At 31.8% G+C, this 19486-nt stretch overlaps 1 protein-coding gene across 6 annotated transcripts in view; it reads right to left on the reverse strand.

Moving 5' to 3' along the window:
• The window catches only part of Rbp (RIMS binding protein), a 137902-nt gene extending 118416 nt beyond the window's left edge, over positions 1-19486 (reverse strand). For all 6 annotated transcript variants that reach the window (XM_088256498.1, XM_088256495.1, XM_088256494.1 and 3 more), the window contains exon 1: positions 19244-19486. The gene's annotated coding sequence lies outside the window, so the exon portion shown is untranslated. The remainder of the gene's footprint in view (positions 1-19243) is intronic.

Here is a 19486-nt window from a genome sequence, read left to right on the forward strand (position 1 = left end):
TTACTGGGTAATTCATCCCTGATATAGTTAATAATCCATTTTAAACCACCCCCGCTACTAGGGGTCGCTAGGTGGCCTATTTCATAAACCGCTCCATCATCCCCGACCAATACGCATACGCACACACAAACACACACCCATACAAATACAAATTTTATATATATATTTATATATATATATATATATATATATATATATATATATATATATATATATATATATATATATATAAATATATATATACACATTTACATAAACTAAGTAACTAACATTCCGCTTCCCCGCAAAGGGATTAGAACCCAATTCTGTTTTTGAAAAATATTCGCCTCTCCCACATTTACGCATCTCCTCATACATACCCGCTGATTATTCTGACTCGTGACCGGGCCACTTTTTTGTATTTGAAATGCTTGATCTTACCAATTTTCCTTGATGTTCCTCTGTTTCTATTTCCAACCACATTCGCCTCTTTAATGTGCTTTACCATTCTGTATTCACTCACAAGTCCAAACCATCTGAAGATATCTTTTTTAATTTTATCGATATTGCTTATCTCTGCCTTGCATTAATTCCTTATTATACCTTGCATTCGAACATCTATTGTACAACGTTTTGCCGAAAATATATATAATTTATGCACAATTGGGAACGAAAATTTGGAATATTTGGTTGACATGTTTTTTTAAACTATTCTAAAAACGAGTTTCATAAAATTTGCAAGCATATCTTAGTATGTAAAATAATTCGTAAAGAATTAGGCATACATTTTACGAAGGTTATTTTTTGTTAAAAAAACTTACTTATTTAAACCAGAGATTTCACATTTTTTGTCCTTTAAATGGCCAAACATTATTATCTTCTTTATCTATGTTGAGATATCAATTAAAAGAAGCTTGATATAAAAAGATACAAAAATTTATAATCCACAGATGTTATTTTGACATTCACCATAAGGTTGTAAAAAAAAATAAAAAAATAAACACCTTTCACTCAATTCAACACATGCCATTACATTTTCGTACTTGTTCCACTTCATCGTGTTTTTATTTCCTCTTACACTCATGTAGTTTATAGAGCATATAACTCTTGCATTCACCTGTTGATAGTAAGTTTCCTGTCTTTCCGAAACATGCAGCTATTAATTTAAAAGATTAAATCCAAATTAAAACTCAATTGAATTAAGCAACAACATAAAATGAAAGCAGGTAATCCACTTAAAATTACAATAGAATAGTAATAAAACGTGAATGTTACACGTATGTAAAGTAATCACTTCAAAGTCTATAAATTCCGAGACTTTCATATTCTTCTTCATCTATGTTGAGATGTTATAATGGTAAACTTTTCTCATTTTAAATCTTTAATCACGTAGGTAACATAATATCTATATGAGTTAATGTTTTCTGCTAGTATTCTTGCAATAATTCAGTATATCTTTAAAGATATACTCGTAAACATATAGTCAGTACGCGACCGCCTGTGCGAGAGTCTTTATTTTAGTTTTTATAATATATATTGAAATTCAAACTCTTTCCTTTTTAAAACCATATATTTATATCGAACACGTTACACGTGTGTAAAGTGATCACTTACACCAACCTATGACGGTCGTCAGCCCCGTAAATGCCCAGACCTCCATATTCTTAATCATCTTTGATGAGATGTCAAAAAATAATACAATATATTGTATGTAGGATAGGTATGGGCATCATGGGGTAGGTAATTAAAGAAGCTAAATTGTTCGAAATCTAATAAACCTAAAAAAGTAATTCTATTCCCTGTCCTTTCCCTTTCTTCTTTTCCTTTCACTGCCATCTCCTTTTCTCTTTATCCCATCCTTGTTTCATGTCTCTTCCTTTATATAGACCTCTTTTATGCATAGTTGTGAAGAACTATAATTGGTACTCATGATTTTATTTTTTGTATTCTGTATGTATCATATATTATAACTGTTGTTCTTCCTTCCAATAAAATAAAATAAAAATTAAATAAAATAAAAAAATACAAATGTGCAGTAGAAGGGTTTGTCAGCCAACGGTTCCAGATTCATTCATATATTATTTAAATTAACATACAAAAAAATCGACATCAGATAGGTAGACCAGTCTGACGATGATAACGCCGATACCCAGACACTGTTCAAATAAAATAAACGTGGAAAAACCACAAACTTGTTATTTTATTGTATATGTTAAAATGCACTTCCATCAATAAATCACTCACTCCTTTCAACAACGTCATATATCAAAAATCGTCAATTTTCAGTTGTGCATGTTTTCGGAATGCACAGAAAATGTACTATATCCCAAAAAAAGCGGCATATTTTTAACTTAATATGTACCCGCTGCAGGGCAGAAAGTGCTGTTTTTGCATTTTGAAGAAAAGGTCTTGTTTAATTATTTTTCACAATTTTTCAAATAGAGGAAAAACCTTCAGGTTTTATCTAAAAATATCTGTTGCACAGTAAAAAGTTCAATAAGTGGAGTTATATTTATTTTTAATACGTTTCATAATATTCTTAATCTTTAAAAACGATCTCTTAAAAAATCAAGTTTTTTGATATATGACGTTGTTGAAAGGAGTGAGCGAAATGTTAATACAAAACATAAATCATTTAATAACGAAACTGTGTGTATAGTTAAAGAATGGCGTCAATTGATTCGGCAGTCACTTTGTGATAATATCTTACCATATTTTATTTTAATTCTCCGTATATAAGCGACATTTAAAAAAAATATATTGTGACACGTGTTTCGATGCATTTTATATTATTTTTAAACACCGTTATGCGTTGTTTGAAAATAATAAGGAATCCATCAAAACAGGTTAATGACAAATTTAAAGAAATATTTTTTAAAAGAAAGTGTTATTTTAATATATTAAATTGTACTCAAACACTGTATTTCATCCCTTTTTACATCAGAGCTCATTGGTAGTATTATTAGGGGTATGTTCAGAAACGCTGTGTCATGTCTGGAGGCAAAAATCACTACTGAGCCGATGACGCACAAATAAAAGCTAACAGAAGAGAACGTTTCACGTTCAAGCAAGAAAAAACTAGACCTAGTAGTGTACACATGGTCAACTAATTGATAGTTCTCAATTTCAGCCGAGAGACGAGTGTCTATGTACGAAGGAAATGTATACAAGTACGCGAATTTAACGACAAAATGTGTTGCTGGCCCAAAACTAATCTCAACTCAACATAGAATATGGAGAAAAATAATGAAGTCTGGGTATATACAGGGCTAATGATCTGTCATAGGGTGGTTAAGTGATCACTTTACACACGTGCAACATTCACCATTCTCTCCATGATAGACAACAACACTACTCAAATTTTTGGAACTCCAAGATATATGATCGATCTCATGATACATTACAGCCATGTATGTTAGTTTATGAAAGCTTTTATTTAGCAGAGACCCTTTTATTTGTATGCAAAATCCAAACCCCGGATCATTTTCACATACTGGAAAACCCATGAAAATATAATTTTTCATTGATGCAGCTTAAAATGTGACCAGTTATTTTCATTCACTCTTTATTAGGACACACTTAAAATTATGAGAGAAAAACTATAATAATTTAAATGTTATTTGCAGATACATGTGACAAATTTTGTAAAATATTATAAAACAACAAAAACTTAAACTATTTTTAAACCACTTTGGCACTTTTTTTCAACCGGTTTCGACAAGAACCCTGTCATTTTCATAAACATGTACTAAACATACAATTGTAATTTTTTTCATAGTCTTAGTTTAAGGTTTGGTGCATGTCTATCCCAGAAGATGACACGGTTCTTGTCGAAATCGGCTTAAGAAAAGTATTATATACTATAGTAGTTAAAAACAAAATTTTGTTTTTATTTATTAAACAAATAAAAATAATTAAATATACATACTTAGATGCTTCAGATATCGTCTTAAAAAGCGACGCTTGAGAGAGTTACGTGATCACTACGGATATCCGGTTAGCAATCATTATCAATCAATTAAAATTAACCACCACATAAAAAGATAACATAACTAATTTTTATCAGATGAGACTGTCAACGTTTTTTCTACTAAAAACCCCTTGCTATCCGATTGTTTTTCCCCTTTGGGAACGGCTTCATCCACCCCACAGAAGGACGCATCGATTTCTTCAGAGACCTGTCCAAGTAAAGCTAGGCAAAGCAAGGCAAAACAAGAGTCCTTTGTGGAAAAGAACAATGCGTTATTGTGAAAGGGGTACAAGAAAAGCCGAGCAATTTGGCCCTTTTTCCCCGCATTAATGTTTATGGTTCAGTAATTGGGGGTGGAAAGGTTAACGGTACCCGGACAATAATTATTTTTATTTTCCCTTTTGATATATTTAGCTATGGGGCTATAATGAACTGTTAATGTTGCATGCGATAAAGGGTTAATTCTGGTGTAAACATAAGAAAGCATTTACCTTAGTCCATTTACACTGGAATGTTCTATTATTTTTTGTTATTTTATTTTATTTGGGAATTTTACAGAATAGTTATATCAATCAAGTCATTCGCATAAATGAGTTACACAAAATAAGCAAAAAAAATACTAATAATAATATGAAAGCTAACTACTAAAATAGGAGATAATCTAGATTTGTGGACAAGTATTTGGACACACTCCAAATGTTGTAAATAAATTAACTGGTCAAATTATAAGCTAAAATAATAAAACGAAAAGGATGTTTTCTAGCGTTTCTCATGCATGTGATTATAATCCAGGATTCGGACCTTACAATCAAATGAATGTGTTTCTGCTCAATGTTACACGTGTGTAAAAGTGATTTGCAACATTTTGAGTGTGTCCAAAAAAAACACTCGAAATGTTGTAAATAAATTATCTGGTCAAATTATAAGCCTAATAATAAAAATGAAAATGGTATTTTCTGGCGTTTCTTATGTGTGTGATTATAATCCAGGATTCGGACCTCACATACTAATATAAAAGTTTCTGCGTAGTAAAAAGCTTCTTTAAATCTCACCAATAGATGTCTCTAGTGAAGTTCTAGTGATTCAAGAACAAGGTTTCTCGATTGGTTAGAACTTTCAAGAATTTGAGTAGTGTGGTTGTCAATAATGGGTAGAATTGGTGAATGTTACACGTGTGTAAAGTGATCACTTAAACTAGCCCATGACGGTCGTCAGCCCCGTGAATGCCCAGACTTCCATATTCTTCTTCATCTTTGATGAGATGTTAAAAAATAATGTAATAGTGATCACTAAAACCGGATTATGACGGTCGTAAGCCCCGAAAATGCCCAGACCTATGTTGAGATGTGAAAAAATACAAAATAAGTACTTTTACTATTTCAATTATACTTGGATGGCTTGGCTCTGGCCAATGTTCTTTTTCCGTTCCACAATTACACAGCATTTTAACCCCCTGAAAAAATCATAGATCATCACGATTAAAAATAAACGCACCTAACCTTAAGTAAAGCGGACAGTTGTAATGGAATCCGATGAATAAAATATTTCCCCATAGTGCAAATCAACATAATACGCTATGTGTTGTATTGAAATATTGAACAGGATAATAATATTACACCCTTAATAGAGATAGGGGACTCAGAACACCCGAGCTTTCCACACTCGCGGAATGAAGTATACAACTTTACAACAATACGTGCCGATACATCAGATTAAAGTCGGCACAAGTTCGCAATTCTCTCGTCTATTAAAAACAATATTCACAATTGATAAAAGTTTTTTTTTAAACAATGAAGTTACAGTGAAATTTTATACAATGTATAACAAAATACTTGGTATTTTTTTATTATTATTTATAACTTGACACTTGAAAAAAATATCTACATAATTCGGTAGTGTAATGGGAAACGGGTATATCTGTCAAATTGTTCATTTTCTAAATTTGTTCCAAAAAATGTCTAAAATAGTGTATTCCATAATCTAGCGATAGGATATAGCTGTAGTTGCAATACTTATTTAGTTTTATTAAGATATGTACATATGCCATCAGAGCTAAATATTTAGTTTCACAAGTATGTTTTTGCTCTCCTGTAAAATTTGGTCTGAGACAGATATACCCCTTTGCCTTTACACTACCGAATTATGACTGTTATTTATACACAGGTTTGTAAGGTGATACAGTGAAACCTCGATTTAACGGATTAATTGGGGGGAGGGGGTGTCCGTAAATTTTAATTTTTTGTGAATACTGTATTTAGATACAAATCAACAATACAAAACACAATTAAATTTCTATTTATTATCTTTGGACACTCATCGCGAAGTGACGTTCTTAAAATCTGTTTTGACACGTGTTTCGATGCATTTCGCATCATTTTTAAACAAATGCATCGAAACACGCTCCACAATAAATTTTAAGAGATAGTGGTATTCACTAAGTAAAAATAATAAAAAAATGGATACATTTTTACCAGAAAGTGACTGCCGAATCAATTAATGAAAAAAAATGTCTTCAAACACTTGACGAAAGTGAAGTGACGTTGCTATTTCATATTAATTTTGTTTTGAAATAGGAATTCAGATTTGTTTGAATTTTTCAGGTTTTAAAACATAATTTGTGATAATCATAATCGCTTAAAATTGTTTACGTGCGGCGACACTTGAAATTAAGCAAGAATAATATTAACAGGACATTTTTATTTTTTTACATTCTACCGCATTTTTAGTTCGTTTTATCCGAATTTCGTTAAATAGAGGTCCGTTAAATGGAGGTGTAACCGTAATTGTATTTATCCGTGTGTAGTTGTGAGTGAGTATATAAGCACACATATACGAGTACATAAATACAAACAAACGTTTATGAGTAATAACGATTTTAAAGTTATTGCAATAATAATAATATTTTTAAAACAGGCTAATTATTACCTTACAATTGTGGTAGCAGGGTAGGGGACTATGTTTTTTTTAAGTGTTCATTTATTATATCCTTATTAAAAAATACAAACCAATACAAAAATACAATTAACACTTATTATACGAAACTATTGTCATATATAATCTTTCAACAACCCAAGGGCACATTGATGAAATATAAGTAATTTTTTGACGTCTCATTAAATATGAAGAAGAATATGGAAGTCTGGGCATTTACGGGGCTGACGACCGTCATAGGCTGGTTTAAGTGATCACTTTACACACGTGTAACATTCACCAATTCTACCCATTATTGACAACACACTACTCAAATTCTTGAAAGCTCTATGTATATGAACCAATTTAGAAACCTTGTTCTTGAATCACTAGAACTTCACTAGAGACATCTATTGATGAGATGAAAATTTATAACTAACGATGAAATACCAAAACAAAATTTTATTTATTTTTTTTTTTACTTGTACCATTATTACTCTAGTGTATCGGCGTAAAAATGTTCAGAAGGACTTATCAGGTATTAGGGGTAAGGAATAAAATGAAAAAAGTATTACCATTGGAGAGAAAAATGGACCAACCCATGAAAAGTTGAAATAAAAACATGCCCAATTAAATCTACATTTAATTTTGAATTCCAATTAAATCGACATTAAATTTTGAATTCCAATTAAATCTACATTAAATTTTGAATTCCATATTACAATATGAATGGATTCCTTCATCTAAAGTAGAGAAAATCTAGCTTTTATGACTATAAATTTAGACACGTTTAAAAAACTGCCTTTTTTCTTCTTGCCATCCACACACAATGGTGCATAGGGCACTGCAAAATAATGATTAAATAGTAAGTTATAATTAATATTTGAAGCAATAACTTTGTGATTTTCCATTTTATAATTATGCCATTTTATAATTTTGTTTTTTATAAAAATGTCAAATTATGAGTTTGAAGGCCAACAAGGATCGTTCATTTGTGGATAAATAATTTATAACGAATAACATCCATCTCGAGTAACCGAAAAAGTAACGGTTACACATTATTCACATCCCTACTAGTTGACTTGAGAAAGTTTTCCGACTTTGGAACAAAAAAGTCTCGTAAGTGGTCTCGGGAGAGCAGTTGGCCCATGTAGAGAAATTATTCTCAAGAACACTGAAATAAGGCAAAAAATGTCCAAATTATGAGTTTGAAGGCCAACATGAATTGTCTATATCGTTCACTCCTTTCAACAACGTCATATATCAAAAGAACTTGATTTTTCAGGAGATCATTTTAAAGTTTAAAAATATAATAAAACATATTAAAAATAAATATCAAGCCACTTTTGAACTTTTTACTATGCAACAGATTTTTTTAAGGTAAAACCAGAATGTTTTTTTCCATTTGAAAAATATTTAGTTTATTTAAAAATGCAATTAAACAATACCGTTTCTTCAAAATGCAAAAACAATACTTTATGCCCTATAGCGGGTAAATATTACGTTTAAAATATGCCGCTTTTGCTGGGATATAGTACATTTTCTGGGCGTTTCGAAAACATGCACAACTGAAAATGTACGATTTTTGATATACATATAACGTTGTTGAAGGGAGTGAGTGATATGTTTATACATAATTTATGATACAATTGTGTTTTGAAATGGAAGCAACTTCCAGGCAAATTTCGTATTTATTTATTTTATACTAGTTGTGCCTGATGTAGCGTTGCTGAGGCTCAGTATGGTTAGATGGAAAAGATATAAAATAGAAGCATTAATAACATTAATTAGCATTAGTAACATTCGCCGATTCTACCCATGATTGAAAACCACATATTATTATGTCTTTTTTCATATTATTAAAAAAACATGGCACGATCAGGTTTGCCAAATACTTGAAAGTGGTCAGGTTAGGAGTCGTAAGGATCGGCAGGTATGTATGAGGAGATGCATGAACGTGGAAGAGGCGAAGAATGTTTGCAAAGACAGAGTGGACCACTGCGGGGAAGCGGCGTGATGGTTAGTTAGTAAGTTTTTTTCATATTATTATATAAAAAATTAATATGAAAAATAACTGCTGTAATTGGAGATAATCCAGATTTGTGAACAAGTATTTGGACACACTCAAAATGTTGATAAGATTGAAATGTTCATTGGCTTTTTCTCCTAAAAATATGGAATATATCTCACTAATGGTCAATTGGAGTAAGCTTTACAGTGTATGAAAGGACACAAATAATAATAAATTGCTAATTTTTTAACACGTATGGATATTTATGAACTGGATTTTCATCAAAAAGCGAATAATTCCAAGAAAATTCTTCTAAAAATAGAGAAAATTTTACCTCGAATCTGGTTTATTTTCGTTACCGCCAAATTTGCCGCGCGCGGGTCTTTCCATTTTTGAAATTACAACCGTTATACAGTCGAATTTACTACCTCTCTCTGTTATACGAGAAAATCTTGCGTCAGAAAGAGACGGAAATCCAAATCGTCATTTCGTTCACGAAACGCATCGCTCGTCTTTGATTCCCTCTCCCTCGCGCGCATAGCGGAAAACCTGCGTGCCAAAGCGGGACAGCATCGCGTCGCTAGATCCTGGCGGGAATTTCATACTGGCACTATGTAAAAATGTTTTTTTAGCTGCGGTCATTCATATATTTGTAGGTTAAGATATAAATCTTTTTTTACTTGGTTCCGCCGCTTTCCGTTTTATTTTGTTCGTCGGGCCAGACCATACGACCGTTTTACGTAGCGAATATGGCCCCTTGCGCAGGATTAGATCAATAAGGTAGGTACCTAGATACGCACACGTAGACATTTTCGTATTGTTATAAAATTGGAATTATGGACAATGATGTGTGTTTTCGTTTGCTCACACGAATAAGCTAGTATCGGCTCCAGATGTCAGAGTGTTATGAAAACGTACTGGGGAATTGCAGACCGGGAAAAATTAATTTATGATGCTGGCAAACTCGTGTTAAATTTTGATTTATTGAGGTCAAGTTTATAAGGTAAAGCCTACCCCATTTTCCCTGTATTAGTTAAACTCCTCGGTTGCAGCGTTTCTTATGCTAAAAAAAAAAACTCACGCATTCTCCAAAATCATAATTATTAATTCTCAATACAGACCTAAATCGTGCTTACATAAAAAATAGATTGATAATTTTTTTCGCTGTCGTTTCAAATGTCAAAAATACGGGAAGGAAAAATGAATCCATGAATTTTCGAGGACTTGCTCAAAAAAAAAATTCTCACAATTTAGTGATTTTATAACCAATTTAGTTTCTTAATTTATAAGTGGCATCAAAGTTTAAATTCCAATTTTTTTATTTGCAGGTTCCGTGATTTTTTATTTTTTTATTTGCAGGTATCATTAATTGCCCAGTTTTTTAATGTGTAGGAATCAAATTCTTATTTTGGTTTCTTTATTTGCAGGTTCCATGAATATTTAATTTCTTTATTTGCAGGTATCATTAAAAGTTTATATTCTGAATTTGCAGGTTTCATTAATTTATTATTATATTGATTTAGAGGATAAATAAATATCTATGTTTCTTACTGAATTGTCCTGTGGATATTTTATTCTATTTGAAGGTTTTATCTTTAAATTAACCTGTTTATTAAAAATAGATTCTTGTTTAAAATTCAATAATTGTAAAATAAAGCATTAAAAACCCATATCAGTCACAATCGTTTGGAAAAAAGATATTTTTATAGATACTACTACTACTACCACCATCACGCCGTTTCCCCGCAGGGGTAGGCAGAAAGGATGGAACGCCACACTCTTCTGTCCTGGCATACACTCCTCGCCTCCTTCACATCCATACATCTAGTCATACATGCCCTCCGATTACGCAGACTTTGACATTGTATTACTTTCCACTTTGACATTGTATTACGTCACCAACATGTACGAGTATATACTCGTATACATATATTTTTATATATATATATATATATATATATATATATATATATATATATATATATATATATATATATATATATATATATATATATATATATATATATATATATATATATATAAATATATATATTTATATATATATATATATATATATATATATATATATATATATATATATATATATATATATATATATATATATATATATATATATATACATATATAATATAAAGATTAGGAATGGTTCTTTACGGTGGTATGGACATGTAGAGCGAATAGTTAACGAGAGAATGACTAAGAAAATATATGTGGCAAATAAACAGATAGAACGAGGACGACCGAAAAAGACTTGGCACGATCAAATCAATCAGAACCTAAAATATGGTGGTGTCAAAGGTCTGCGTAATCGGAGGGCATGTATGAGTAGATGTATGGATTTGAAGGAGGCGAGGAGTATATGTAAGTACAGGATAGTGTGGCGTTCCATTCTTTCTGCCTACCCCTGCGAAGAAACGGCGTGATGGTAGTAGTAGTAGTGTATAAAGATAATTATAATTATTATAATCGGCGAGTATGTATGAGGAGATGCATGAGTATGGAAGAGGCGAAAATTGTTCCCAAAGACACATTGGTGTGGCATTCTATTCTCGCTGCTTACCTCTGCGAGGAAGCGGCGTGATAATTAGTTAGTTTAGTAAGTGATCTAAAAAATATGGGATTGTGATTTTTTAATCGTGTTTTATCAATGAATTTGCAAGTAATTAGTGTAACAAAAGTACCTAAATATAAGTGAAATCGCTAGTTATTTTTTTTTGTATAAAAAGTGGTCAAGCGTGGCGTGTCGCATCGCAACAGACGCATGGCACAATGTCGAGAAATTTGCAATGTTGTTGACACGTGTCACGTGATAAATTTTAATGCAAATGGCGCCTCCCCCCCCAAGTATCCACCCTTGTTTCATATCAAATTATAGAAGTCCATAATCTCTAAAATGGATTTAAAGTATGAAATCACCTGTGAATCATATCGTAGTCGTACTGGACAAAGTGACCAACTAACAAAACGTAAAATGTTCAGAAGGGCCATTTAAGTCACTTTTGCTTGGCAAGAAAATAAACACAATGCATTTAGTCGTTTTTAATAAGTCAATATATTATACTTCTAAGTTTAAAATCCTTTGGATTTTTTCAGGGCAATATTAAGCTAGTACGATATCAAATCCGCCTCCATAGTGTAATAGTCAGCACGCTCGACTATCATTCTGGAGGTCCCGGGTTCGATTCCCAGGGGGGGGTCAAATAAATATAAGTGATTTTTTCACTATAATATTTATTCAATATCACCCTGGACTGGTACCTGAAGCGGATGGCTGATCACCTTTCCTTCATGTGTTAACGATCAAGATAACACTGCGTTTATATGCAGTGCCCTATGCACCATTGGGGTGCGGATAAGGGTTTGATGAGGATGAGGATATCAAATAGTCAATGATCACGTTTATGTAAAAAATGCACTTGGTCACTTTCTCCTGTATGACTACGATATGTACTAGCTGACACATTTGGTATTATGTAAACGTTTATGGTAGTCCAAAATTGACAGAAATTTGCTTACAACCTGAACAAACGTATACCCAAAATCTGGAGACAATCGGACATATAATTTAAAGAGACTAGAGCTATCGAACATAAGCAAACGTTTTTATATAGGTGGCGCAAATAAAATCACCCTATCGAAAGATGCTATAAATTTCGTAAATAACATTATATGTCAATCATATTTAAAATTTGTAAACTAAACAGTTGCAGTATACAAACAGAATTATAAAACGGGCACAAATGTGTATCAACACTGGCGGCAGCCACTTGACGGATATTGTTTTTTCACTTAACAGAAAAAATTGTCAAGATCGAAATAAAGATTTCCTAAAAAAAATATATGGTAAAAAGTTTTTTAAAAACAAAATTGGATTATTAAATTTGCGCAACCATATTAATATACTGGTCAAATGACAAGCTGCACAAAGCATTAAAAATCATGTTTTCAGGCATTTCGTAGTAGGTATGTGAAAATAACCCGGTTTTCGGGATGCACACATCCTAATAAAAAAGGATCTCTGCTAAATAAAAGTTTCTTAATTCCACCAAAGAAGGCTACAGTGAACTCACATGCATCATGGGTATCGTGTATCATGGGTAGAATGGTGAATGTTACACGTCTATAAAGTGATCGTATTTCAATGACACATAAGCCGCTTGTGCACTACACGGAATTTTACCGTCCGGCAGTCCGGTTTTGAAAAATGAAACGACAGGTTAGCGTGATTGAATTTACGCACAACGTGTTCACGCACCGATCAAGAGCTCCGATCCTAAGAAAGAAAGACAAAAGCACAAGCCAATCCCAAGCTAATATCATCCATTTTATATGCTAACTGAAGTGCCAGACGGTTAAATTCCGTATAGTGCACAAACGCCCATAGAACGCTTGGGCACTCCACGGAATTTTACTGTCCGACAATCCAGTTAGCATGATAAAACGGATGATGGGCTTAGATTGGCTTGTGCTTTTGGAAGTCTTTCTTCGAATCAGTGCGCTTGGTGCGAATTCGATCACAGTAAACTGTGGTAGTCGCTTTTATTTAAAAAAAAAACGGACTGCCGGATGGTAAAATTCCTTGTAGAGCACAAGCGCTCAAGCTCTGCCTTCTTCCTTTCATATTTTATTTAATTTTTTATCGAGTGTTTTCGCCTAAAATTTTCACTCACGAATCACACGAAATTATAACAACTTTACACACAATGAGTAAATCCACTCACAAGTAGGTATAGGCTATAAAACTTATAACGTAGGGCCATGATAAGCGGTGTTGTATAAGTTGCTAGATTTCATTCATAGACCTCATAGTCATTTGGACGTTAGATAATTAAAAAAAAAAAAAAACATCCATCGATCAGTGTTCGAAACATTTTAATATATATATATATTTCACTTTGTACTAAATTATTTCGAATAAGCTCCAAGTTCCATCTCTGATGAATTGTAGAGTTAATTTCATTAGAGTATCATTAGATTGATGTATGTACATATGTATGTAATAGCAGCAGTATGACGGTTATAGAACCGACGTAATGAATGTTGCGTCAGCTCAACTTTATATGTCCTCCAGCCGTGTGCTGTGCTATGCTGTGCCGTGCTGAGCTGTGCTGTGTCAAGCGAGCACATTGTGGTGTGGGATCGGTACAATAAATTTAAGTCGCAACCATTTATGGCCTGAGTTCGGCTACTCATTTTGTACCTAAAAAGGGATATAGCAAAAAATAAACAGTAAACTCAAGTGTACATTGAAACCCATATCGCTCACTCCTTTCAAGAACGTCATAAATCAAAAATTGTTAATTTTCAGTTGTGCATGTTTTCGGAATGTCCAGAAAATGTACTATATCCCAGCAAAAGAGGTATATTTTTAACTTAATATTTACCCGCCATGGGGCAAAATTTGTTGTTTTTGCATTTTGAGGAAAAGGTATAATTTAATTTTTTTTTTAAATACACATAATATTTTTCAAATGGAGAAATAACCTTCAGGTTTTACCTAAAAAGATCTGTTGCACTGAGATGTCAAGATCTGTTTCAGAATTTTGAAACAATATATTATTTAATAAATTATTATAAGAATTTAGGTTTTTTTGTATTTCTAAATTTTCAAGATAATTCATAATTTGGCCTTTATATGGAACAAGGTGTAATAATTTTAATTTATGAGAGTGAAATGAGTGATTAGTATCTATAATATGATTTGCGAATTCCGAAAAATAATTACTAACAAGACCGCTATGGCAGTTTGGCCAATATATTGCTTTCCGTTTTTCCTTTGTTTTCAAACTCCGTCCCTTGACTAACCCCTTCCCCTTACTTTCCCCTCTTCTTATTTATAGAACAATTTTATATTTTATATTTTAGTTATTATACAGACCTGAATGATGGAAGTTTAACTTCTGAAACTTGTAGTCTATAATAAAATTCAAGTGGTAAAAAACGAAGTGTTTTCTTTAATCATTGTAACATGTCTTACCACAAAGTTAATGCCGAAACAATAAATAAAATGTTTAAACATGTTACAATTACCTACAGTGAAAGGGTTTTCTGCTTTAAATAAAAATAAGAATAAAGAATTTCAACAGCCTCCCTTGAGAAATTAAACATATAAAAGACTCGAACACTCTAAAACATGTGTGGTGATAGTGGTTAAAACTGTTACTTAGAATTGTATAGCTGCGTAAGGACCGTCAGTCCATTTAATCTTCACATTCGTTCGAAAATGCCATAACTAGGCGAAACAATTGCCACAATATTAATTTTTATGTGTTTTTTTAAATAAAATACAACTTAGTAGAGTCAAAAAATCTGTGTTTGATTTAAAATACATAAATTAAAATGGAGTTCTACAAATGCGTTGCGTTTACCAAATCAATAAATAAATAACTAATGAATTTTCCGATTTTTAAATTCAATATTTTCTTGTATGTTTGTACATTAAAACTGAGCAATTGGCGTACATTGCTGAGAATGTGACTATTCACTGGTTGATAGTATATACTTGTATGTTAACAGAAGAATATAAGCACAATAGATGCCCATCAGGCTCAGTTTTTGAAGTGAAACTTCATAGGCAGCGATTCGACAATAATTGAACGACAATTAAGAGTTAAATTTCAAGGGCACATCACGTTACTAGGCACATTTTGATACATGAGAGATAAGAATAAAATAAGTTATTTCAAAATATAAGCTACAAAAAAAATGTTTTCAGACATTTCTCAGTATGTAAAAATAATCCGGGGTTCGGATTTTGCATACAAATAAATGGGTCTCTGCTACTAAAAGCTTTCCTCAATCCAACATAGAACTCAGGCATATATCATAGGCTGTTGTGAACTCATACATACTGTGTTACGAGATTGATCAATACATATATTCCGTAAGAGTTCAAAAAGTTGCGTAGTGTGGTGGTCAATCATTGCTAAAATGGTGAATATGTTGTACGCGTGTAAAGGGATCACTTAACCAGTCTATGACAGGATGGAAGCCTTGCAAATACCCAAACTGCCTTATTCTTCTTCATCCATGTTGAAATGTCAAAATATATAAAAAAAAATAATTTTGCGATGCCAATGATTGGTACACTGCCAATAAAAGGACTTTTTACCCTGCGTTGGGTTTAATGGTATTCTAGGCGGTATGTAGAAAGCGGGGTATTTCTGTAGTAGATCTTTAGATTCAGTGTACGTGATGACCTATATGCAGATTTTCAAGACGTGTGGAAGAATACTGGAGCCAACGTTATGCTATACTATATTTCTTCCATATAATTTTTAAGAATTGGCCAATGTCTATGATATCCTATAATCAAGCTATGCCTTTTTCAAACACCATTGGCATTTTTTACTATTAAAAACTAAATAATAAAAAAAACTTTTTTTGTTTCTAAAGAGAAATATTCGTAATCTCAAAGAAGATGAAGAAAAATATGTCTGCGGCATCTATGGTTGAGTTGAGTTAGCTGTTTATTTAACAGAGAGCCTTATGAATGTAGTGTGTCCAAACCCTTGTTCATAAATCTGGGACACTACTCAATTTGGATTAAGGTCCTTAAAATATATTGCCTATACCCAAATTAACCAGCTGCCTGACATATCGCTCACTCCTTTCAACAACGTCATAAATCAAAAATTGTCAATTTTCAGTTGTGCGTGTTTTCGGAATGCCCAGAAAATGTACTATATCCCAGCAAAAGAGGCATATTTTAACTTAATATTTACCCGCTACAGGGCAGAAAATGTTGTTTTTGCATTTCGAAGAAAATGTATTGTTTAATTATTTTTTGAATATACTGAATATTTTTCAAATGGAGAAAAAATCTTTAGGTTTTACCTGAAAATATCTGTTGCACAGTAATAAGTTCAAAAAGTGGCTTGATATTTATTTTTAATACATTTCATTTTATTTTTAAACATTAAAAACGTTCTCCTGAAAAATCAAGTTTTTTGATTTATGACGTTCTTGAAAGGAGTGAGCGATATGTATATAAAATACAATCTGAAATATAATCTGAAAAAATACTTTATGGAAAAATATATGTAGTGTTAAGCCATATTTTCGTATTTTGATTTTACCATACGTTTTTCATATTTTCTCGTTTGTTATATTTTCTCATTTTTTATATTTTCTCATTTGTTTATTTTAAATATGCTTTTTACCTTATGTTTTTCTTATTTATTTTAAATGTGCTTCTTATGCCTATTTATTATACGTGTTTATTGTTTTTATATTTTGCCATGTTTTAGTTTTTTTTAATCTTTTTTGTAACTTTATTATTTGTGTTCCAGTCTTGTTAACATTAATCCCATGCCCCAAAATGAGAAATAGAAATTACTCATCGGGAATATTATATATATTACTTATGTATGTAATATGTTTTTAAAAAATAAGTAAATAAAGATTCTTAACTACTCATGTATGTATATATGACTTCCAAAAAAATGAGTAATGTGTTTGTCAATCATGGGTAGAATGGTGAATGTTACACGTCTGTAAAGCCATCACTTAACCGGCATATAACAGCCCTGTAAATACCTACATTCCCATATTCTTCTTCGTCTATGTTGAGATATCAATATTCAAATGAAGAAATCCAAATTTGTGAACGAGGATTTGGACACACTCACAATACTTTGAATAAAATAGATGGTCAAATTATAAGCTGAATAAAGATTGAAAATCATGTTTTCAGGCGTCTCTTAGTATGTAAAATGATTTGGGAAGAATTTTACATAATTTAATAAGGATTTCTGCTAAATAAACAGCTCACTCAAGTCAACCATAGATGTTGTCGAGAGCTCATATATCAAATAAAGTGTCCATTTTGGGATATATAAATATATAAAATTTTTAAAAATGTAAACAATGTGGTTTCTAATGTTACGCGTGTTTAAAATGATCACTCAAACCAGCCTATAACAGGTGGTAAACCAGGTAAATACCCAGACTTCCGTATTTTTCTTCATCTATGTTGAGATGTCAGTACCTTGATAACGTTTTTTTTTTAATAATTCATTTTATTGTCAAGATAACACAGCATTGAGCCCATTTGGCTTTATCATACGATACAGTAAGGGAGACGAATCCTAATATTAGTAATTACAAAATTATTTTTCTCATAAATAAAAAATATTTATGACAAAATCTAAAATCGTCAATTTTCAGCTGTGCATGTTTTTGGAATGCCCAGAAAATGAACTATATACTAGCAAAAGCGGCATATTTTTAACTTAATATGTACCCGCTACAGGGCAGAAAGTGATGTTTTTGCATTTTGAAGAAAAGGTATTGTTCATTTTTTTTTTTAATATTCTAAATTTTCAAATAGAGAAAAAATATTCAGGTTTTACCTAAAAAGATCTGTTGCATATTAATAAGTTCAATAAGTAGCTTGATATTTATTTTTAATACATTTTATTATATTTTTAAACTCTAAAAATGATCTCCTGAAAAATCAAGTTTTTTGATATAAGATGTTGTGAGTGATATATGAAGCACTTTTAAAAATCATGGCTTCTTTAAATAATGGTCAAATCATATGCCTTGATAAGATGAGCAACAGTTTATCGAGTTATCAATACGTATAATCAAATTTCGCACGGAACTAATGTATTTTTGTAACAGGTGACAATAAATCCCAAAAATATATATATTGTATATTGCACAATATATCGTAATCAAAACGAAATCATAACGCCAAAAAAAGGTATTATTTACACGGAATAGTTCAAAGAACGGGTTCACGTGTCTCAAGATATACTGAACCGATTTCAGACAAATGTAAATCACGATATGAAATATTATAGGTTAGAAAACGTATTTCATAAAAAATATAAGCATATAGTCGACACTCGATTATGAACAGTCCAAGTAATTTGATGAAAAAGCCACTATTTCATTCATATAAACCATAAAACGTAATATAACCGGTGGAATTCACCATGAAGACACATATAAAATGTTATTATTTCGTCACATATCAAATATAATAAAAAATATTATGTACACGTTTGTAGGTCGTCAATTCAGTATGCCCTTTTCCGATATTTCTTGCGTGTGTTTCACACTATAACAGGTTTGATGGCTAAATATTATTGTTGCGATTTTGCATTCAAGTTTTTTCATAGTTCCTTTCTGATTTTTTAACGTAAATTATGACCGCCGTCAACAGATCATTAACTTGGAAAATTGTGGATTCGTTTCATCTTAAAATGATGATTTTACGAAAGTATTGTGTGATTTGAGTGAATTTTTTTAAGTATACAGTGGCTGATGTGAAAATTTTGTGATGTGATTAGAATCGAGTAGTATTCGTAGTGAATGAGACGGTAGAATAGATTGCAACTCACCTCAGAATAGGTCTCGTTCTATATCCATATCCGTTCTCACTAAACTGTGTCACGTCCCCCGCTCGATACAAATATGCACACAGACCTTAACGATAATTACGTAAATTTACTAAGGGTCGCGGTCAAGTGTCTCCATTTGTGAATACTAAACCCCGACACTGGTTCTTGGGCAGGACGCCATGTTGGAAACTTATCGGAGAAGTGTGTTTTCTTAGGTTGTAGCGCTGACGGCGACCGCCAGCT

This window comes from Brachycentrus maculatus, unplaced genomic scaffold (assembly GCF_059751285.1).
Source record: "Brachycentrus maculatus isolate JH-2025_06_01 unplaced genomic scaffold, ASM5975128v1 h1tg000061l, whole genome shotgun sequence".
Taxonomy (NCBI): Eukaryota; Metazoa; Arthropoda; class Insecta; order Trichoptera; family Brachycentridae; genus Brachycentrus; species Brachycentrus maculatus.